The sequence below is a fragment of the Tubulanus polymorphus genome, chromosome 2 (genome assembly GCF_964204645.1).
Source record: "Tubulanus polymorphus chromosome 2, tnTubPoly1.2, whole genome shotgun sequence".
Lineage (NCBI taxonomy): Eukaryota > Metazoa > Nemertea > Palaeonemertea > Tubulaniformes > Tubulanidae > Tubulanus > Tubulanus polymorphus.
In genome coordinates this window covers 16717221-16740629 of record NC_134026.1, presented here as the reverse complement: position 1 = coordinate 16740629, position 23409 = coordinate 16717221, and the positions used below count along the sequence as shown (strand labels likewise).

Below are 23409 nucleotides of genomic sequence, written 5' to 3'. Positions count from 1 at the left end.
GACTCAAGATGGCCGTCCTATGACCTTTTTAGTGCCCTAAAATGTCAATTTTGGCCAGAATTCTAGGTCCTGTAGCTTCCTACTGGTTTGCCATTTCTCATTGCAATTGCTGATGGATATTCTTTAGAGAGGGATGTTTTATACCTGGGACAGGTATTTTTGATCAGCCAATTATGACGCAATTGGCGGCCATCTTGGTGTCATCAGTACTCATTCGTAGGTGGGAAAAAGTTTTTCCACAAATTATTGATACCTAAGCATATTGTGTTACTATATTCAATTGGAAAGTTGTAGCCCATAACGTGTTCTATGATTTTGGTGAGTTTCAAGGTCATTGGTTTTTGTATGTGGCCATCAGGGGGCGTTGAATAATACAATAACTTAGTATCGCTATATTATATTTGTACCAAGGCATATTTTGTTACCATGATCAATGGCAAAGTTGTAGTTCATGACATCGTCTATGATTGTGGTGAGTTTTTAAGGACATTAGTTATTCCATATAGTCACCAGGGGGCGATTAATTGTAGAAAAGCTTAGTTTTTCCTTATTAGATTGGTAACTAGGCATAGTTTATTACCATGATCCATTGCAAAGTTGTAGTTCATGATATCGTCTATGATTGTGGTGAGTTTTTAAGGACATTAGTTATTCCATATAGTCACCAGGGGGCGCTGAATAGTAGAATGGCTTAGTATTTCCTTATTAGATTGGTACCTAGGCATATTTTGTTACTATGATCAATTGCAAAGTTGTATTTCATGACATGTACTACGATTGTGGTGAGTTTTAAGGTCATTGGGTTTTGCATATGGTCACCTGGGGGCGTTGAATAGTAGAATAACTTAGTATTTCCATATTAAATTGGTAACGAGGCATATTTTGTTATCACAATCAATTACAAAATCATAGCTGCTCACATGTTCTATGATTGTGGTGGGTTTCAAGGTCATTGGTTTTTGTATATGGTCACTAGAGGGCGTTATGTATTGAAATTGTTAGATTGTTGAGCATTTGAAACCACTGCCCAAGTGAGCATGGTGTCCCTGGACCCCTAGTTTGGTTTTGTCGCCCGCGACAATTCATTATTTTGGTTTTGTCTCATGCAACAATTCAATAGTTTGTTTTTGTCGTCCGCGACAATTCATTATTTTGGTTTTATCGCCTGCAACAATTCAATATTTTGGTTTTAACGCCCGCGACAATTCATTATTGTGGTTTTATCGCCCGCGACAATTCATTATTTTGGTTTTATCGCCCGCGACAATTCATTATTTTTGTTTTGTCGCCCGTGACAATTCAATATCTTGGTTTTGTCACCCGCGACAATTCATAATTTTGGTTTTGTCGCCCGTGGTTTTGTCGGAACATTAAGTTTTTTGGTCGAACAACGTGTTAAGTTTGTTTTGGAAATTTACTCGGTCTGGTATTTTTTGGATTACTGTGTATGTCATTTGTCAGGACATTAAACAGAAGACGACTTAGGATACTCTACTAGTTAGACCGACTTGAGATGAGGCGTTCCGTTGATTTCGGCTACAAGTTTTCGTTCAGAGATAACTACTGAGCTATTTGGGCGACCTATCATTGATTCTGTTTCCTAATAGCCGGTTTAGTAATGGCTTATGTTGTGCCTATCAAATGCTTTGTCGAAATCGACCGTTGAACAGGATTCTAAGACTGTGCAGAAAACCCGTTATCGCTGCTTTGCAGCTATATTTTTGTTGTTGTAATGCAATATTTGGATTAGTAATCAGTCGTGCTAACGTACATGCAGAATTGGATTCATTGTAATTATGGGATGATAATTCATGGGCGTCACGAGTCCTGCGACATACCCTTGATATGAAGCTTTTTTAATGTTAATCATTGACTTGTTTTGGAGTAAACTGAATAGCCCTTAAAATACCAATGCCACGTGGCTTGGTGTCTATGCTCTACGAGACTGTAGTAATAGATTTTCACGACAAACTCATGATTTCAAATAGTCTCCTAAGATATCTATATATTATTTCGCTCCTTACCTAATTAAATCTTACATTTGATTGCTTAATTACAGATGGAAAGAGGTCAGATGGCATGAAATCGACTGTGGCTGACTAATTGGCGCGAGTAACCAAAATGCTTCAATCATCAGGGGTAGACAAATTAGCCGAAGATGAATGAAAACTTCACCTTGATGATCATCAGTTGATTTTGCTGTAATTATTTGCCTGGATATATCCTTCATTTCAAAATCTGTCTTCAGTAGAATTTCTTTCAATAAAATATTTTGAAGATTGAATTTGAATTGATCTTAAAACCAGAGAAAGCATTCAGAAATTTAGAAAATCCTTGACTCATAAACAAATTCTGTGAAGTCAGCTAAGGTCTTTTTGGTCGAATCAAGCCGAGGGCTCAGGTGACTAAAACTCAATTCCTCACTGTCTTATAATGCCGAGTACGACGGAGTTTACACACTGAAACACGTTGGGCTGTGTATGTGTAATTTGGATAAGTCCACAATATAATGACCGCCCTGCCCCGCTGCATCTGAGACGTCAACAAGTTAGACTGTATTGCTTCGATGACAAACTGACTCCTACGCAAGATGACCATCCAATTCAAATGTAAATTAAGAAAAAAAACAACAAAACTAGTTGCGTCGATCAACAAAAATAAATCAATAGTTTATTACAATACTTCAATTTCAAAACAAGGATAGGAAAAAAGTGAACAATAAGTGTGTTTGCCATGCGTCTTTAAATATTTCCCAAGAATATATCTTTTTCTGGCCACCACCTGCTTCGACGTCAGACATTTTCGAGATTTTCGCTAAAAATACGAAACAAGACAAAATTGATGGATGGGAATCATACATGCTACAATTCACTTTTACTGCGAACATTGGAATGAGCTAAAGCAATTTGCTAGGAGGAAAAATTGAGTCAAATGATGTTTCAAAATCTGGACGGGAAAAGTTTTACTGAATTGTATGGCAAATACATGTTTATATTGATATGGTTAATATCTGTATAAAAGGTTGTATAGCAACTTGAATTGAAGGATTAATGCTATAGGTCTCTTATTCTAAAAGACATGCTTACGCCATACTTACTAGAGCCATACTTACTAGATTGGTCATGTGAATCAACATCAAATTTAGAACTATCATCCATTTTTAGTTTTCAATCAAAGACCAACCTATGAAATAAAGTACATATTTTTCTGTTAACAACCTGGAATAAATTAAAATAAATCTGAGGAATTCACCAAATTTCTGTATCGAACCCCTAATATATAACCTATAGATTGATACTTACATACGACAAATTGACGAAGAAACTTCATTTGACAGTATACAAACTCGCGGACAAACTCCCAAAATGAATCATGTCCTATTCACCTAGAATCAAACAAAATACAACTAAAAAATTCACAATACAGATTTCGGTTTCGAATCCTTCAAATAGCTGTTTACTTACATGAAACGAATTATCAAACTACTTCTGCCGACAGTATACCAACTCGCTGACAAACCCCCAAAATGAAACGTGTCATGATAAACATCTGGAATTAAACGTAATAAAGCTACAAAATTTACAAAATGTCGGTTTCGAATCCCTCAAATAGCCTTACACTTACAAATGATGGATTATCAAACAACTATGAACTCCCACGACGCCACATGTCTTTGATAATCTACAGTGAAAACCTGGAATTAAATGAAACAAATCTTAAAATTCTGATTTGAACCCAACGTAGGCCCTCTCTCTACTTGTAGGCCTAAGATCATGAAATAGGATAAATAATGTTATGATGAAAGAGGCATAATGGTTCGGAAAAAATTTAATTCAATATGGCTCTTGGCCCGGCAAAGTTTGCTTTTGAAATATCCTTTTGATTAGGCCTAGTTACACATTTAGAAAGCAAATGACATTTTGCATCAACCTAAAAGCGGCTTTGTTGAGGAAAAGATTCGTTTGAGTCGTAAAATTTATAGCCTAGAACCAATTTCTTCATCAAAGCGTGATGCACAATTTTGACTGGGTCTTTTTTCCACGTGGTAGTGGACAGAAAATTTGAATAGGCCTAAATAATAGAATAATCTTTCTCAGGTTTCATGATAAAGATGCAGCATTAACTTAGATTAATGCTTATCTTTTACAATAAGGCTTATGTTTCAAAGGAAAACGCCCACAGTTGGTCAAACTGGGGTTAAGCATTGATGGTAGAGGGGCTGTGTGTGTGCTAAAAATGCACGGGAACGAGTTTGTCGAGTGGAGCTTATCATTCCATCAGGGATAGTGTACTATAGTCATGTTATATATCAAAATGTTCCTTATTAGTTCCGCTGCATCGCTAAAAACAAATTGAGATAGGTTTCCCTACATTTTTTTACATATTACATCACTTACAACGATAAACGTCCGTCGTCGACTGAAAAATTCACAAAAACTTCCGCATTGAGAGCGCCACCGCACCAATTCAAATTCAATTATATGGATCGGAAACCCTCCAGCGAAGCACTCTATGATCTTTAGAACCTGTCTTTGCTGACTGGGAATGAGATATTTCTCAGCGCGAAGGGGGCGGGGCGCAGCGTCACCAGGTCCCGCTCCGCGAGGAAGCTAGATTTTCAAAGAAATGAGTGCACGCGACGGCCGTGACCACTTGTTAGTGACGTCATCAAGAGGGATGGCTCCGAGAATCGCCACATCACAGGTTACTGTAAATAAATGGGATTCGACCATTCAAAAGTTCAAAATGTACTTTCTTGTTTTGTAAAACAAGTTTATTCATGTCGTTATATAAAGCATTTTGTTTGAAACATTCTTTAATAATGTTTGTTGAGTTTAAAGCCAATTGTCGTTGTGTAATTCCATACTGGTCACTGACATCAAAGTTTTAGTTTCTGTTTCGACTTATAAATATCCAACTTGTATGTTCTATCTTTTAATACAGGCCATGTGATTAATTGCGTATCACTCCATTAGTTTAAAAAGAGAGCACATATTTCGATATTGTTAAATAATTAACTACATTTTTTTCTGTCATACGTTGATTTTTACCCATCACTTATAAAATTCGAATGTACGTGATGTATTCTGTAAGCTATGTAAGCTTGTTCTTAAAAATACACTATGAATTTTCTATTTGTACTGACCATAATAGTTTATTTTTCGTAAATAAAATTTATATTTTAATTAAATAATTTCAAAATCTTTTCTATGCCCTCTGCAACAGAAAGTTACTAAGGACTATTACATATTCAGATGTACGTTGATAATTGATTTCAATCCTCCCTTCAAATAATTATATGAACATTATTTCGGAAAATGCAGGTGGCGCACAATCATAATACATACAACTCATCAAGCTGACGAGTCGTTTCCGTAACCAATGTTACAGGGGTAACCAATCTACTCGACTCCGCAGACAACTAAACGACCCGAGTAACCCCCAATTTGACTATAACTATAAATTATGTTATGTTAAACCGCATTGGTGTGACTTGACACATCAAATGCGTATCCCGTATTGATATAATTCTATTATCCACTTTAACGCTGGCGACGGGATTTTGGTGATGGACTTTCTGAAACGAACCGGCTCGTACCTGGATGTGGGTAATTCGTTGCTATTTTGCGGTAACGAAGAGATCGTCTGCCACACGAAGAATTCATTAGAACCCGAAACCGAATTATTAGCGAGGACCCTGGAAGCGGTGGAAATTCCAGCTCGACACCTAATGGTCATACCCACTTCTATTTCTGGGGATTCCGATATTCCGTCGTTTGGTATCATCGAGGGGACAGGACGATACGAGGGTGGAGATCTGGTGTGGCCCGAACACTGGTCGACACCCGGGAACGGAGTTCGACTTGTGTTCGAATTTGGGATACAGCCCTATCCTTCTTCCGCGGTTTACGGTCCTGGGGAGACTCAATACGGTGTCCACGATTCGAACCGTCGAGATGGAAGAAAAGAACTCGGAACCCGAAGAACCTAATGCGAACCTAGACATTCCAGAACATCTGAAAGAACTTTACCAAGCCAGCGTGAAGAACCTCAGCCCGGAGGATGCTCCCTTGGTAGCAGAGCTGCTGATTAAACATGCGTCAGCTTTCTCAGAAACCGATGAAGACCTGGGAAGGACAGATTTGGTCACTCACGAAGTAAACACCGGGAATCACCCACCAATTCGACAGGCGCCGAGACTTCCTCCCTTAACCAAACGAAAAGAGACTGAAAATTTGATTGAAGACATGCATCGCCGCGGTTTGATCACGAGGTCCCGCTCCCCTTGGTCGTCCCCGATCGTATTGGTAACCAAGAAAGACGGAAGCACTCGCTTCTGTGTGGACTATCGTCGGCTTAATGAGATTACGACCATCGAAAGCATGGCGAACCCGAATATCAATCGCTCGCTGGAATGTCTCGGAGGTGCCGTATGGTTCAGCACCCTTGATCTTAATTCCGGGTATTGGCAGGTTGCGTTGAGCGAGGATGCTAAGCAGAAGTCTGCCTTTATTACTCAGAGTGGGTTGTGGGAATTCAATGTACTTCCTTTCGGTATGTCCGGAGCCCCGGGAACTTTCGAAAGATTGATGGAAATGGTACTTACTGGCCTCCAATGGGAAATATGTTTAATATACCTCGATGACGTGTTGATATTTAGTAGCTCGGTTAAAGAGATGGTCGAACGGTTGGACTTAATCTTCAGTAAATTGGAAGAAGCTGGACTCAAGCTAAAACCCCGCAAGTGCTCGCTTTTCCAGCAGTCGGTAGTTTTTCTCGGGCACGTGGTGAGCCACGAGGGCATACAGACGGACCCGTCCAAGATTCAGTGTATACGGGATTGGCCAACGCCTAAAAACGTCAAGGAAGTTCGTAGTTTCTTGGGCCTGGCCACTTACTACAGGAGATTCGTCGCCGGATTCGCGAAGATCGCAGGTAGCCTTCATAAACTCACGGCTAAAGACCAGGATTTTATTTGGGGCGACGAGCAGGAACAAGCTTTCCGGGATCTGAAGGAGAAGTTGACCAACGCACCTATTTTAGCCTACCCGAATGTCACGGACCCGTATGTATTGGATTGCGACGCTAGTGCCTTTGCTATCGGTGGAGTATTGAGTCAGATACACGAGAACGAGGAGCGACCAATCGCGTTTGGAAGTCGTACGCTTAACCGCGCGGAACAAAACTACTGCGTGACTCGGCGCGAACTACTAGCTGTCGTGTTCTTTGTGAAGCATTTCAAGCACTACCTCTATGGACAGAACTTTCGCATCCGCACCGATCACAGCGCCCTCCGTTGGCTGATGAATCTGAAGGAACCCGAAGGGCAAATTGCTCGATGGCTGGAAGCCTTCTCGACTTATCAGTTCCAGATTGAACACCGTCCCGGAGTAAAACACGGTAACGCTGACGGGTTATCGAGGATGCCGTGTAAGCAGTGTGATAAGATAGGGTACATACACGTGATCGAAGAGGGCGCCGTTGAATCTCAACTGGATGAGACATGGGATTTGGAGGAGCTCAAGACCGCCCAGCGTAATGATGAAGACCTGGAGTGGGCGATCGACGGGCTGATGGCCGGCAACACCAAGCCACCTTGGCGAGACGTCTCCGACAAAAGCACTAACGCCAAACGATATTGGGCTCAGTGGGAACTCCTTTCGTTCAACGACGGTATTCTGTTCAGGGAGTGTAGATCGGAGGGTGGTTTTTCTCAGCTGATTGCCCCACCGAAGTTTCGCCGTACTATTTTTTACCAACTCCATTCAGCTCGGACTGGGGGACACCTGGGGATTGAGAAAACTCTCTCCAAGTTGCAACATAGGTACTATTGGCCCGGAATGAGGGAAGATATTGAGTTATGGGTGAAACAATGTGAGCTCTGTCCTCGGAAGAAATCCCCAGCGAAGAAATTTCAGGCTGAACTCCAGATTTACAACGTAGGAGCACCCATGGAGCGTATCGCCTTAGATATTATGGGCCCCCTCCAAGAGACCAACCACGGCCGGCAACGTCTATGTCGTCGTTGCTATGGACTATTTTACCAAATGGGTTGAATGCTACGCTATTCCCAATATGGAGGCCTAGGCGGTAGCCAATAAACTAGTGACGGAATTTTTCAGCCGTTTTGGCGTACCTCGTGAGCTTCACACCGATCAGGGTTCGAAGTTTCAATCCAAACTTTTCAAAGAAGTCTGCACTCTTCTCGGTATCAAACAAACTCGCACTACTCCATACAGGCCCCAAAGTGATGGTATGGTCGAGCGTTTTAACCGCAGCCTGATATCGATGTTATCTTTGATGTCCGTCGATGATCCTTTCGACTGGGATTTGCAGTTACCTTTCGCCGCTATGGCTTATCGCGCGGCCCATCATAACACGACCGAAGCGTCTCCGAACTATCTGATGCTGCTACGGGAGGTGGATCTCCCTGTGGATCTCGTAGTTGGTCTTCCACCTAAAGACAGGTATCCGTCCGCCACCGAGTACGTCAGTCAGCTTCGGAAAAGAATGGAGATGGCGCACCGTGATGCCCGGAAAGCTTTAGCAAAGAATACTCTTCGTCAGAAGAATCTCCACGACCAACGGCGATACGGAAAACCCTATGAGGCCCGAGATCTTGTCTGGCTGTATCAGCCGAAGGTAACGGGCAGCGATTCCTCCCGGAAGTTTCAGTTGAGATGGACCGGACCGTACACCATCCTACAGAGACACTCAGAAACCGTATATGAAATACAGGACGTGCCGAACAATGCCCCTAAAATAGTACATTACGACCGACTCAAACCATACGTGGGAACTGAATACCTGGGTCTGAATCATGACGCGACCGAGCTTATTGTAGCGGACGCCCCTACTACTCGAAGGAGGAGTTCACGTGTTCCTTCACTCATTTTTATATCTGTAGGCTAGAACGGGAACCTGTTATATAACCAAACCAACCAACCCCATTTTCTTTTCTTGGAGGACACGACAGAAGTGCCACGGTTGTCACGATTATTACGCAGACCTATCGTCGCACCAGGAGAAATGCGACTGCATTCCCCGGGAGGGGGTTTCGTATAAGTGTACGACCTGTGGGCGTACCGGCCCACGGGCAGATTCGATTCGGCGCCACGCTCGTCGAGACCACAATGATGGACGGCGACACACCACCGTGAAGGTCGTCGAGGTTCCGATTCGCGACCGAACGCCCGATAGACACCAGAGTACCGGGGAGCCGTGTACGAAGAAGCGGAAGAGCGGAGATGAGAGTGAGAGAAAGAAGGAAAGCGAGAAGAAGGGGAGCAGAGAGAAAGTGAGGGAGAAGAGTGAGGAGAGCAAAGAGAAGAAGAGTGAAGAGAGCAAAGAGAAGAAGAGTGAAGAGAGCAAAGAGAAGAAGAGTGAAGAGAGCAAAGAGAAGAAGAGTGAAGAGAGCAAAGAGAAGAAGAGCAAGGAGAGCCAGGAGAAGTGTGAGAAGGAGGAAGATGAGAAGATAGTTGAAGAGCTGGAGAGCGTAGAAGTGGAGCTGTTGGAAGAGAGAACAGAGGATGAAGTAATGAATAGCGATGATACGGAGAAAGAGGAAGTGAAGACTGGCGAAGGCGGTGCGAGTGAAGCGGGGAAGTTCGTAGACGAGATGACGATAGTGAGCGAGGAGGTGGTGGATGTGCGGACGGTGGTCGAAAGGAAAACGGCGGAAGTAGAGACGAGGAGGGAGAAAGAAACATGGGGTCAGCGGGCTGCACGGATCGCAGCAGCCAGTCGGGAGCGGCGGAACGCGGAATACATTGAACACCGGCGGAAAGTGGTAGAGGAGAGGGATAAGCAGCGGGAGCGAAGGAGGAAGCTGGAGGAAGAGGAGAAGGTGAAAAGAGAGAAAGAGAAGAGTAGATTAGAAAACAAGCGGAAGCAGGAACGGGAGAGGCTGGAGAAGCAGGAGCGGGAGAAATTGGCGAGGCGGGAGGAGAAGGAGAGAAGAGATGGAGGCGAGGTGTCGGCGTATTCGCCGCAGAAGCTCGGGGAGTGTTTCCAACAACGGTGGGGAAACACGACACCCACGTATGTTCCCACTGCTATACATACAACCACACCTTCCCCAGTACGTCCAGTCGAGACCAAGGACAACGCGACAGTAGAATCGGCGCCCAGCGGAGTGGCCTCAGCGCCACGGGCGAAAACACTACTTCATAGCCATCCGACAGGTTATGGGCGGCCTGCCACTTTCCGGGGAACGCCCGGCACCATCGTACATTGCCCGTTTTGTAGGAAGATGGCTCGAGCGGCCGGCATAGAGTGGACCCCCCCGACGAGAACATCAGGAACCAACTTCGGTGAGATGCACGCACACCGTGCCACACGGCTACCTAGTCTTGTTTGGGTTCGACGAGACCCAGTTTTATTGTATCGCCTGCGAGATCGAGGGACTAGATGAGTGAATCTGTGCATCTATAGTGTAGGAGTATATGGTCGAGCCTCGTTAGTGCGATCCGGTTTTCAACGGAAGCCTCAGTAATACGATGGGTTAAGAGATTCGGGAAATCTTTCTGGTAGTAATTTTCTATAGAAGTGTTTGCTTAGTACGATCACGTTAATACGGGATTCGCTGGGTGTAGCGATTCCTTTTATTTCCTTTTTAGTATCGTGCTAGCGGGGTTCGACTATTTTATCACTTTTTGATCCTTTTCTTCTTTTTCCTCACGCGGGACGCGTGAAAGCGGGGAGGGGGTGGTGTAGCGGAAATTCCCCTGTGATTGCGCCGAGAGCGCCAAATTCAAAATCAATTTCCTTTAATCGCCATAGATAGCGTCACGAAATAATCGCCACAGATAGCGTCATAATGTCATAATGTTATAACTACTTTATCAAACTTTAATCATCCGTCTTGTTCCTTTATGGATGTTATATATCCGGGCCAAATTTCCAGTTTATGCTGCGGCACGAACTCGCGTCCGGTCGAGTTGTGTTCGGTTAAGGATTTCACCCAGACTATGTTCTTACCGATTTTAAACTATCCGGGGAATCACGCTTCCGCAGTTGTTATACCGCGTGAGGAATAGAATCCTTATTTCTTGAATCTTCTTATACTAGACCATTTTAGTCGTCAAATTATATTGTGAAATAGAATTCCGATCTGAAGGCCGAGTCGCCCATATTTTCGGGCCGGTTCAATTCGGCACTCCACGGTGCGGTCCGTTCGGGTGCTCCCTCTTCTGGCGGTTATTTTTCAACTATTCGCACGATAAATCCTTTCACGGGTAATAAATCCCTCCTTTTAAGATTTAAAACTCGGTTCAGGCCGGAATTCTTATTAACTAATTTATGATGGAAAAGTTAGATCGAGCGTCGTTGTTGACAAACTTAATCACGCGTGATCGTGACGTCACGTGTTCCTCGTGACCTCTAACCAATGAGGCGCGTCGGGGACAAAGAACTCTGACCAATGGAGGGCATCGGGGACAAAAACTTCCATCCAATCAAAACGTCGGGGACTGGGAGCCCTATATAAGGCGCGCAGAACTCTAGTTCAGGATTCATTTTCGATTGGCATCGCCGCGGAAAAAATAGAAATATACTAGTGAGATTAACAAGCGACTTTCGATCGACTTCAGATAATTATACGTGACACGATGTAAGCGCTACCTCTTACGTCCCGATAGGGACCCCCGTCTTAGGGGATGTGATCACTTGTTACTACAGTTAAGATAGTTGATATATTATTATTATTCCCTTGCCGCGGCCTTGATTGCCCGGTTTTTGCGGTTACCGCCATGTTCTTTATTCCAAATTCCTTATCCTAATCTATCATTATTAGAGTGTCTTATCAAGGGTTGCTCCTAATGACGACCTTGTAATTTCAAACTAAGTGGAATTACTGTCCCGGGTGGGTGGATTTTGGCGAAGGTGGCTGGTGTTCGGTAGATGTCTCGCAGTATCGGTTGCCTTCAGCCGATGGTACTAGATGGAAGACGATGGCTACTGGTGTGGATGGTACAGCCGCCCTGAGGGACTTGCCGGGGTAAGATGAGGTTTGGTGTAGAAGATTCAACCGCCGACGCATGGTTCATTGGTCCTTGGAACGGGGAAGGATGAAGCAGACCTACGCTATCCACCGAATGATGTCCGACGAGATTCTGCAGATTCTGCAGGCTGGCCGGGTACCGACCCTGTCGCTAGACCCACCCCCCTCTTACCTTAATCCTTCCTTTGTTATTCGGGGATTATCCGTCCTATATCTCGTATAGTATTATCGATCGACGATCGACTGTTTTAGTATTAAATTGCAAAGTATTAAGTATTATTATTGAGTCGCCACATCATTGTGATGCTGGGACTGGGACACGGCGAGGGTTATCCCTCTCCGTCTCCCAGTCGCTCATATTCCGAGCTAGTCTAGTTCAAACTTGTGACAATCAGGCAGTTTAGCCATCTGACCGTTAGTATTATGAACCTGCGGGATCTAACCGTTCAGGCTACCTCTCGCGTCAATCCGCGTGTACATCATATGGGTAGAATTAACCCCTTATTATTTTAGTCGGGTGCCGTCAATGGCCTTAGTGCATTTATACCCACAAGCAAAGCTGCGTGTGGTATTTTTTTTCGAGCTATTAAATGAGAGAAAGGTGTGAGAGTACCATTCCAGTTGCATTATAATACGTTGGTTTCACTAAACCTCTTGAGTCTCGGAATTTGTCGGGTGACGATTAGCCATTCTGCCAGTGGTAGTCCAGGTCGAAACCAAGTCTTCCCTTGATGTGTTACTTCCTAAGAGGACCGGAGATGAGTGTCCCGGAGAAAGAATGGAGGGCCAGGGAACTGATCAGTCCCTGCGTCGGACCACCAGTGAAGGCGAATTCCAACCAAGATGAAGAATCCCTGTAGTGGTAGTTCAAGAGGAGGTGTTATCGAGTCGGCCCTGGGGCCGGGTTCAGATATTGGGATCTGTCCATCGTCACTGACATTTCCGCTTCAGACTCGAGCCTTTTATTTATTTAATTTCTTAGTTGTACCTCTCACCCCTCTCTCCCCCTAGATGTTCTTTCACAGCGTGAGTTAACCACATTTCGTACGAAATATTAGTTGAACATGATTAGGCTGACGAGCCGTCATTTAGTGAGATATTGTGACCTTATCCTAGGGGTCTACTAGTATTACGAGTATTAAACGTATTACGAGTATTAAGAGTATTACGAGTATTAAAGGTATTACGAGTATTAAGAGTATTACGAGTATTAAAAGTATTACGAGTATAAAAAGAATTACTACGAATGAGCACTACGAGTAGCGAGCAACATTCCATTTATAAATTTTGCGTTGTTGAGGCAATAAACATGTCTAACGTTACGTTTTACGAATAACGGTCTTATGTCTTTATTGAGTAGATTTCTGAGTCCGAGTCAGTTCAACCAGTTTCGGGAACAACTCTGGAACCGATAAAGACGCGCTACCCAGAACGAAGGAGTCCGAGTTGTTGTTGGTCGCCTTCAGGTAAAGGACGATTGGACCCGAAGACCCACCTAGAATCGATAGGAGGCACGACGTGTAGAGGGGATCCCCGACGAAGTTATTTGGCCCGGCCCGTGCGTTAGGGAGGCCAAGCTGTAGACCAGTACTGAGCGGCGGTATATTGTCTGGCGCAGCCGTTGTGAGAAAATCTGGCCCGGAGAGCCAGTCGGTTACTGTGCCCGGCCTATTCGGTTACACTTGGAAATCAAATCGAATTTCAAAAATCGTTAGGAAAATCGTGTTTGTAAAAACGCCGATCGTGAAATCGATTGCAAAAAACGGTGCTCGTAATAACGCCTCAGGATTGGTCAATTTGCACGCACGCGTTGCACGCATGGAAGAAGAGTAGACTACTAGAGGCCGTGTGGTTTTATCTTCTTTTTAGGTTTGCCCTGTGATTTCATGCGCTCAACTTTTGACAAAATTAACCCAGTCAAGTTATAAAAGACTTGGAATTATCAAAAGGTGGTCATACGAGCTTTAAACTTACCCTTCGTTGAAGTAAAGTTCCCTTCACCACAACGGTACCAGTGCGTAACGTTCACGCTCGCTTCACGCAGCAGACGACTCAATGTGGTGCCAGATCGGATGTAACGAATCGGGAACAAGTGCGGTACGATCGATGAGGTTCGAATCCCAGATTAAAATTAAAATTAAAATTTAAAATAATTTTATTCGTACAAGGTACGGTACTAAATATATTATTAAAGACATTATATATTGGGTTAACAATTCAACGAAGTAGACAAAAACGAGTGATAACATGAAAAATGCTTACAGTGCCAAATTGAAATTGGCGAATAATGCACCCTGCCTGCAGGAGCGAAAATCATTCCTCGATTAAACAAACTCACTAAAACTATAACATAAGAGGATGGATTGGATTCTTTGAGGTTTTTTAAAAAAGGTAGGAACTATCGTTGAATAAACGTTTCGAATATTTCTGCATGACTTAACGTAGAATTAACGTTAAATATTGGTTTAGGCACGACCAAATAAAATCAAGTTGTGGGAAACCAAATTTAAACGTTATCGTAACGTCATTCGTCAACGTTCCAGTTTTTAACGTCTTCTCAACGTTTATTTTATGTTGAGTGTTTGCTGGGATATGTATTTATTCAAATATTTCAATAAAAACATCAACTTCTTAAATCTATTCTAAATCATAATACGTTCTTATCTGTAAATTCACTCAATCTATCGACTCAGCAGGTGCTTAAGATGAGTTCTTAATAGGACAGATCCGTTTTTAAGCATGGTGATAATACAGTATCATGATGTTTGAATGCCAAAATAAATGCCTGGTCAAATGAATTCATATTTGTTGATTGTATGTCCGCGTATGTTTGGTTTCAAAGCTGAATCATATTTGACGTTTACACAGTCGTTGCATATTAGGTTCGAATCTGTCAATGCATTTTATTCTATGTTTAGGTGTTTCAATTTACTACAATTCCCATCATTCTGAATGGCTTTGCAGAAAACCCGTCATCGCTGCTTGGCAGCTATATTTTCACTAGACATTTCATGCGATATTTTATCGTTTTGGGAGTGATTTGAATTAATAAACTCTTACCATTGTATAGTGTTGCTACCGTTGAATATGACATGATAATCGTATATAAGTGAGAAGAGCAGTAAGTGAGTACGTCAGTGAATACGGTGAACAAATGGTGTTTATTTTTTATACATAGGCTACGCACACGTGCTTGTGTTGATTGTCATAGTTAACATCATAAATAGCGCAAGCCGCGGGTTGAATATGAACTATACGCACGGAGTGAAGGATAAATAGATGACTATTCCGATAACTATTACGGCTAATTCGTGCACGGAGTGAAGGATAAATAGATGACTATTCCGCTAACTATTACGGCTAATTCGTATTTTGAAATGAAATACATACATTATAATCATTATAGATTATAAGCCTCCTAATGAATTATAAGATTTTGTTAAATCAATAGAATCTCAGATGTCATATTTATATTTTTGTTGCTGTTGCTGAAATCAAATCTAGCTGTATCGGGAGACGTGAAAGTATTTTAAGTTCCATACAAATTCTGCCCGGATTTTCAGGATTCAAAGCCAAGGTTAAAAAATTGATACATTGTCTCTCCACTCATTGCTGAGCTTAAAAGTTGACACAGCCAGCCACCTATCTACATGTACATTACTTTTTTAAACCGTGATCAATGATATTTTACTATAACAGACCCGGTTGTTTTAGAAGTGAACTGATAAATATTATAACATTTCACATCTAAACAGATTCTTTCTGTGTGGTCGGGTTAGTATCAAGTTCGATATTCTAATCATTTCATCGGCATCGGCGATGAAGCTTAAACAACCCAATATGAGAAAGCGCACGGATCGCGGCTACCCTACTAAGTAACCATCTCGTCATGAACATTATCGACAAGCAGTAGCGCTAAAAACGTAGTGGTCATTGAGACGGATCCCACGCATAGGCAGGCTCGTAGCGAGTCAGCCGCAAAAAGCGTTCGAATTCAAATACATACTACGCAATATTGGAAGACCGTCCTATGGTGTTTTTAATGCGAATGAGAATTGTTTCAAAATTCATCTACATATCGATACAAACGTTTTTTTCGTCAAGATAATCCCGAGCGTATACATAATTAATTTTAGTTCAAACATTTTCAAACAAATCTTTTTTTGTTAAGAGAATATCCTTTATCTAAAGATTGACGGCTTCGTTGAATTTGGTGAGCATGTTACTAAAACGAGGGCGCTATCATCACAGCTCCGCAGTAAATACTGCAAAGTTACGCATCGCATCGACATGCAATTTTCAGCAGAGTAAGTATATAAATTGCCCATGGGCGAAGTGTGGTTTACCTTGAAAGCTAGAGGTTGTTTGGAGTAAGGGCATTGCTTGAAAAAATCTTTTTAATTCGTCACTTCAAAAAAATTTTCAAAAAAATATTTTTCACAAGATGAAAAAATATTCAAATAAAATCCATATGATGTCTAGGGTCAGAGGGTGGCTGAATATTGAGTCTTGGAAACGAAACCTCTTCCAATGTATGGCTGCGGAAGCTAAAACACCGGGGCGTAGTATTAGATCGTTTTAAATCTTGGAATTTACCACTACAATATTCAGACCTCGACCTATACCTATAGTTTGCTGCTTTAGTATTTTCGGGTCACGAGAAATTACAATTTATTACAAATTCTATCAAACAGAAAACACAGCGCTCATCGTCTGCTACGACGATTATTCAGCCTGTTATCGTACCAAACGTGCACGTGCCAAGCTGCGTTACAGCATCTCCATATAGTAGTCTGTATGAGCGTGTGTTTGTGTGGGCAACAGTCTAGTAGAACGATAACCACACTCAAACGTGGTGAACGGATAATAAGATAAAATCCCACGTTTCGATCTCACCCCAGAGATCATCGTCATTGACACCTGACGATGATCTCTAGGGTGAGATCGAAACGTCGTGTCTTTTATATATTTTAGATTGAATAAATAAATTCTGGTTTTTAAATTCTTTTAATCTGTAAATAGTGGGATTTTATCTTAGCAACAGTCTTATGTTTAGCACTCCCGTCCCGCGCACGTGGAGGCCTTGTGTAGTGAACGCTCGCTTCACTTCAATCTCAATCAACACAATCATCGGGTATTAAAACAAAACAATACCTATGGCGATATGTGAAATAATTATATTCTCACCAGCAATGAGCATTTAAAATTCGCACCTAGACCAATGAAACGTTCGCCATAAATGGCTTCCCCATAATTATTTTAGTAGCGCCGGAATTCCCCGTATATCCCAAAAGCAGCCAATCACATTCGCTCGTAGAGACGACGCTCCCCAATCGAGGTCATTGCAATTTTATACGCAAGAGCTAAGAATTTTCCCGCCAAAAACAGTTTTTCGTCGAATTTAAACAGAGTTGACCATGTCATCGACGGACGTTCGCCATGTCTTCAATAGCATCGATTATACGTCGTTGAACCCGAGAACCAATGAAAAAAATGCTCACATAAAAAACGTACCGCGATTTTAAATGAATTGGCTCAATGCCAACCTCATACTGCTGACAAAGGTAAACCAAAAATCATCGTCAATTTCATTTCTTCTTTAGTAGTTTTCTCATTTAAGAATTGTTGTATCAGTAATATATAAAAAGCATACTTGTCAATTAGACAGCAAATGTTGTACAATTCCGCTCGTGTTGTTAACGTTAGTAGATCAAGATGACGTCACACTACATCGCTAAAAATCCCCAAAAACGGCATAAAATTGCAAACTTACCCAATTTAAGCTACATCAATAGCATTCAAAAGCAGTTGCCACTTAGTTGCCATTATAACAGCCAACTTAATGCAGACCTTAGCCCGTGAATCATTTCACACTCGGAGGAGATAGCGGTCAACACAGATTCAGCACTCCGCTTTATACCAATAGATTCAGGGTAAATGTTAGATCCTATAACCGAGTCGTACACAAAATGGCGGCTTTTTCAATTGATAAGATCAGAAAGGTTAGTATCAAGAGAGTTAAGGGTTAGGGTAAGGTAAGGCTTTAGGGTTAGAATCGCACGTGCCCATGAAACTTCGGACGTTACTGTGCAGCGTACGTTAGGGGAAACGCGTGCCCATGGAGCGCTCGTTAGGGGAATCGCGTGCGTATGGAACGCGCGTTAGGGGAATGCGTGTCATAGGCACTGGTAAGATGAGGCTTTAGGGTTAGGATTAGGTGAGGCTTTAGGGTTATAGTTAGGTGAGGCTTTACAGCTTATTACTATAAGGTAGCTATAGGGTAAAACTATATGTAGTTATAAAACCAGTGATCCGGCGCCATGGGATAACGTTATGCTTACGCTCACGTGGTTGTGTGTTCGAGTCCTGACTTTTAGTTACTTTTCAAATGTTTTCTAAGTCCAAGCAGTCAATGCGCATGCGCGACGAGTCGGTTATATGATCTAACATCTACCTAGGATGCAGCTGCGCTGAATCTAGAAAACTATGCTTTCATTCAGGGAAAAGCAAAATTTAAATGAAATCATTGTAGAATTAAGCTTTATTCGGAAAGGAACAGAAAAACCTGAAAATAAAATGAATTCATGAAGCCTCAGTAGCTCATTGGGATAAGATTTTGCATTCACTATCAGTCCTGAGTGACAAGTGAGTTCGAGTCCTGCTGGCTGCTTTACAGTGTGCGGCAACACTGCAAAGGCCTCCCGCCGTGAAGTAAAATCAACAATCCAATAGGGTTAGTCTTGGAAAACCAAGATCCAAAACGACGTAAAACCAAACAATCAAACAAGTCATTTTATAGGTAGTGTGTATAAGGTTTGACTTTTAACCGTCGTGATTGAAATGAATTGGGCACATGTATTTCATAGTCAAGAGATTCATTTGTATATGGTCAATGAGTAGAGAGAAATACCAGCTCAAATACTACTACATTGCTATAGAACACAAATAGCGAGTTCGCTTGCCCTTTTTTGACCAATTCAAGTATAGCCTTGGTCCTGGGCTCAGACCACTATTCCAAAATGGTCTAATCCTATAGTAAAAACAAGAAATTCTAGCGTTAAGTTCACATATAATCGTATTAACAGGGGAAATCCTGCTTCTGGCTGCTAGGCAAGGCCTGCGTTTTTCGCAGCGGTGTTAAGTTATCCCTGTGATAATGCTATCGAGGTGATATATTTCACTTTCCAGGTGATTGTTATCATAGGAACCAAAATTCTCTTTTCTCAAAAGCATTTCATCCAGGGATAACTATCACCGGGATAAGCGCATTGAACCCGGTGATAACAAACTGAAAATGGCTGACTTGTCAAACCTTTCGCTCACTTCAAGAATGAACTTATTGGATTTCTGGACATATAAGATTTTCAAATTATCAAGAGATGGTTGCGGATTTCATATCCATATTTTGGAACTACCCGGCGGCTGCCCTTAATGCAATGGTGGATTAATAAATGAAAAAAAGCGTATATAGTTTGAAATGGCACGGAACTGTTAGACTATCAAGAAATTAAATTATTAATATTGACTCTCCGAATTTGGATGGCACATGTTTAATCCCATCTATCAAGGTTAAACATCAGTTAGTATACTTACCATGGTTTCCGGATACAGCCTGCAAATGGCAAAGTTACCAAAACCCGTGACTTAGGCCAATTAAGCGGACCATGCAGTCCATTGGGAACGGGCTTCGCATCCATGTGTCAGCGTTGTTGTTTTGAAGCTTTTCACAGAATGAATGTTAAGGCCAACTGCTAGCTGTACCATAGAGTTAGTCTAACGATTGGTCAAGTGGAACTAACACAACTATTCACAAATAAGTCTTTATTCTAGAGAGACAGTTTTTAAATGATATCCTCGAATCCTAGATTGATTCTGGGAATTTGAGACAAAAAAATGTTAATAATTTCAATGGGGTCAGCTTAGTCGTCCGGTGGCCTATTGGTCTTTCTATTTGTTTCATTAGTCCGGAGTGAAATGGTAAACTTATTTTGGTGATTACTAGTGGATTCCAATCATAGTGCTCCATCCTGAGGGATCTTTTATCCACATTATCTTTGATTCGTTCATAGCTGACGTAACTTACCATAGACAAGTGATTATGATCGTATCAAGGGAGGCCAGACATATAACCAGTGCAATAACTGGTTTTTTTCAAATGAATGTATTTTTATTCATTCAAAAGAAAGCTACATATGTGAGCGAAGAAATAGGGCCATGATACAGTCCCACAGTCATGAGACCTATCCCTGGGAGGATGTAAAATTAAATATTTCTTCGGCACTGGTTAGTCAATAGGTCACGCGTAATGTGATATGGGAAAACTAAAAACTAACGAATATTGATACATGAATCAATTGTAGAAATATACGAGTAAGAGAAAACGAACGTTTTTTTTTATTGTTCCCAATTCTGGGTGGTCAGTTTTATTACCATTGGTCAGTAGTGTGTTGACAGGGCTGAATAGTGGCCCCTGTCCAGTGGTAAGTGCTTAGCGTCTTGACAAACCGATCAGTGGTCAGTAAGTCACTGTTGACCAGTGCTTAGACAACGGTTAATTTTACCTGGCCCAATGAATGTCCAACCATCACAACACGTTTTCGGCCATATTGTCAAGAGTCCGCTTGATATCTAAATGCTTAAACTGACCACTGATCATCCATTCACCACTGACTGACCAATGGTCAGTATTGTCCCTGTCCCATTATTATACCCCCGGACATTTTATTACGTTGCTTGGCACAGTATTTGTGGATGGTAGATCTCAAAGCTGAAGTATCCGACAATTCTTGAATATTTTGCAAACCATTTACGCCAACCATTTCGGATTGGTCACTGATAAGCCGAATCACTGCTCATGCAAATAAGCATGACTAGTCATTTTGAGAATTTCTTAATGGACATTATTTGTTGACTGGTCAATTTGGTTAATCTTGTTCAAATGACACATAACGCATAACTTATACAGCTTAGAATCCCATGATTGCTATAATAAACATGTCACATAAGTAATAGGGAATATGGGGGTTCAGATCAAAGGTCGAGAGGTCGAGTTCATAAAAAATGAAAAATAAATTCTCGCACACTCGAATTTATTTTTGATTTTTTTATGAACTCGCCCTCTCAACCTTTAATCTGAACCCCCATATTCCCTATTACTCTTAAAATATTCATATATATATATGAATATGAATAACTTCTAAAATCAATTTTAATAAAAAATTTGATATTAAAATGGAAGCAAATAAGTTCTACTGTCCGACATGTAAAATCAATATAGATAAATCCCAAAAAGCAAGACAATCAAATTAAAAAATATTTAGAGAATAAATTGAAATTAGAATATAAAGATGATATATTAGAAACTAAATTAGATGAATTAAAGAATGAAAAAGAAATATATAAATGTGATACATGTAATCAATCATTCAGTGATAAAAGATATTATAAAGAACATTTAAAATCTAAAAGTCATATTAGAAATATCAATAATGATAAGTTATTTTCATTATTTAACATTAAAAATTATATCTCAGCAACAAATTTAGTGTATGGGAGACAATATAAAATTGATAATATTTCTATAATCAATCAAATATTATCAAATGAAGCTTATTTAATTTTTGAACTTATAGAGAATGGAATCAAAAATCCTAACATATCCAATGCAGTTTTAAATCATAAAGGAACTTCAGATGAAAAAATTATAAATATTCTTGAAACTCCTTTCAATGAAAGAAATGATGATTGAATACTTTCTAGAGGTTACATGAATTTGATTAACTTAAGAATTGAAAAAAGACAATTATATTATTTAAATTTTGATGATTATCTATAATATGAACTCGCCCATATTATTGAAAATAAACCAAGATTATTATTAATGGATTAAAATAAGATGAAAAAGGAACAATATTGAAGAGAGTTATATTATAACCCAGAGAGTGAAGTATCATATTCTAGTATTTCAGAATTATGGGATAAAATTTAACTAATACTACGTTAAAGAAACCTATTGTTTTTCTAATGTTTTTCTAATATTTCTTATTGATATTAAATTACTTTACATTTGACAAAAATAATATTAGAAAAACAATAAACCAACTAACTAATATCACTCTTGTATTACCCTTGTCAAATGTAAAGAATTACAATATCATATATGAATAAATCAAAAAATAAATTACTTCTGTGACTTCAATTTTTGAAATAAAGCATAATATCTATTTAATACCTTTAATACGTATTTAATACATTAATACGTATTTAATACATTAATACGTATTTAATACGTATTTAATACATTAATACATCAACCCCCTTTTTTAACATAAATATAATTTACTCATTTTCATACATTTCAGCGAATATATTTTATATTTTCAACCCAATTTAACAGTCGATTTCTTATTTTGATTCATATAATTTCTCATATAATTCATGAATATATTTATGATTCCTTAATGATTTTGAATTTTTATACTTCTTATTGCATATTTCACAGCACTTAGTATTATCTATTCGATCTGATAGATAATTTATGTTATCCTTTAATTCTGTATATTTAATTTTACAGTATCATAGAATTCTAACAGCTGTTTTAGAAAAAATTGAGAAAGAAAATAAACCTGAAATCATAATAATTGATTTAATATTCTGTTGATTTTTATATGTAAGATGTAATAAATTTAATACCTTACTTTCACTCATTTTTATAGTTAAAATATATAAAATAAATTAAATTAAAAGATGCTGTTTTAATCCTCTAATTCTTTTAAATCATTAACTTTTTTATTGTAATTTTTTCTATGATTGTTTCCATTTAATTTTTTCAATTTCTTATTTAATTTTATATTTTCATTCATTAGATCCTTACTGATATTTTCATAGTAGAAGAAAAGCGCAGCCAATATTAACCCTCCTGCTATAAGATAATGCCTCAAACACTTTTTCCAGTTGGAATAAAACCATCCATTTATTTAAGAGAAAAATTAAAGATTAATAAGTAATTTGATTTATATTATTAAAATATTAATTATTTATATGTTTCAAATCAAATAACAATTAAACTCACAACTAATTCTTTATGCCGTTGAGAATTAAATTTTTGCTTGTATGTAATCAATTTTATCACCAGATATTCTGTTATATTATTTTTTAACATTTCTTTATCGAAAAATTTGATATGTAAATATTTTCATCATTCTGAATTAAAATTAGATGGCGCAATTTATTTCTAAAATATCTAGGATTAATGGAATCAATAGTATATTCAGAATTATCTTTCAATAGTTCTAAACGCTCGCATTGCTTAATTTTCATATTGTTAAGTTTCAGTTTTCTTAAATTATCAGATTCTTTACGTATATCACATACATTAATGAAATCATTTGAATTTATTTTTAAATATT

General features: G+C 39.9%; 1 protein-coding gene and 1 long non-coding RNA gene across 3 annotated transcripts in view; both read right to left on the bottom strand.

Moving 5' to 3' along the window:
• Positions 1-23409, bottom strand: part of LOC141898670 (uncharacterized) — a 166742-nt gene that overhangs the window by 51470 nt on the left and 91863 nt on the right. The gene's annotated exons all lie outside the window — the stretch shown is intronic.
• Positions 2754-4429, bottom strand: LOC141900741 (uncharacterized). The gene is made up of 6 exons (XR_012618758.1): positions 4398-4429; positions 3625-3694; positions 3465-3549; positions 3303-3385; positions 3113-3183; positions 2754-2814 (listed from the first exon to the last, which is right to left on the bottom strand). It is a non-coding gene; the product is annotated as an uncharacterized LOC141900741 (long non-coding RNA).